General features: G+C 72.0%; 1 protein-coding gene across 8 annotated transcripts in view; it reads right to left on the reverse strand.

Annotated features, from left to right (window-relative positions):
* ADNP (activity-dependent neuroprotector homeobox) overlaps positions 1 to 1,260 on the reverse strand; it is a 30,840-nt gene extending 29,580 nt beyond the window's left edge. For 7 of the 8 annotated variants that reach the window (XM_014943723.1, XM_014943724.1, XM_014943719.1 and 4 more), the window contains exon 1: positions 1,157 to 1,260. The gene's annotated coding sequence lies outside the window, so the exon portion shown is untranslated. The remainder of the gene's footprint in view (positions 1 to 1,156) is intronic. The other variant, XM_014943725.1, reaches the window with a different exon arrangement.

Here is a 1,260-nt window from a genome sequence, read left to right on the forward strand (position 1 = left end):
CCTACCGCCTCCCTCCCGCACTCCGCCCGGGCTGCGGTGCATTTTGGGTGGGGGCTGGTATTTTTTCTTCCACGGCCATAAACCGGGAGCGACAATCCCGATTTAACGGGGGGGGAAAAAAAGAGAGGCGGCTGGAGGTGGTGGTGTGGGAGGGGGGCACACCACCAGCATATCGCGTACGCCGTGTGGTATTTGTTTTGGAAGTCTTTCCCCCCCCACCCCGCAATCCCTCTGCCTCCTCCGCCCCCGGGCTGCAGCCGCCGAGCGAAGGGGGTGGGTGACAAGGCGGGGTGTGTGTGTGTATGTGTGTGTGTGTGTGTGTGCAGCTCCCGGCAGCGGTGCGAGGCTCCGGGGTTTGATTTCCCCCGCCTTTGTCTGCGAGACGCGGGTAACCATAGCCCAGGGTAGGGAAAGGCGGGATGGGTGAGTCAACGTTGCTCCATCCTGCAGCTGGTGCTGGGCGCAGGATGGCAGCCGCGGGTCGCGCCTCCTCCCGCGGGCAGAGGCTGCCGGGGGGGGGGGGGAGGCTGCCAACCCCCCCCCATCGCCATCCCCACCACCACCATTCATCGCCCGGCAGCCGCCGCTGCTCTCCCACCTCGCTCCGGCGGACCCGCGCCCGGTTGCCGGCCGGCAGCGCCGGGATGCTGGACCCCTTTCACCGCCTCGTCCTCCCGTTCACTTGGCCTTACCGCCTCGCCCATCGCGGCCGCTCCCGGGGCACATCCGTGTGTGGTCCCCCCCCCTCCCTTGCTACGGGGGAGGGGGGGGAGGGAGGAGGAGGAGGAGGCTGGGACTGCCTCAGCCGAGCGGGCCCCCGGGCAGCAGGCGGGGGAGCCGGGCAGCGCAGCGGTCCCTGCGGCCGCCCGGAGCTGAACCGGCCTCGGTCAGAGCGGTGAAGTCTCTTCAACATGTGTGCGGCCCGGGGTAGGGGGGCCCGCAGGCCAACTCCGCAGCCCCCCCCCGGCTGGCTGCAGCGGGGCTCCTGCCCCTCGTGAGGAGGAGGGGGGAGGGACACGGACACACGGGACGGGGCTACCGGGGGCCGCGTCCCCGCCGGGCTGGCAGAGGGAAGGAGAGAGGGAGGGAAGGAGAGAGGGGGCGGGCGGGGGCTGCCCCCGCCCGGGTCGGACCGCGGACTCACGCACGCACCTACCTGACCGGGGCTCTCCTCAGCAGCGAGGGCGGGCGCTCCCCCGGCACCTCTGGCTGGGGGTGGGGGGGTGCGCGGAGCTGCCTCCCTGGCGCCGCCCGGGTCCC

The sequence above is a fragment of the Calidris pugnax genome, unplaced genomic scaffold (assembly GCF_001431845.1).
Source record: "Calidris pugnax isolate Ruff unplaced genomic scaffold, ASM143184v1 scaffold118, whole genome shotgun sequence".
NCBI lineage: Eukaryota > Metazoa > Chordata > Aves > Charadriiformes > Scolopacidae > Calidris > Calidris pugnax.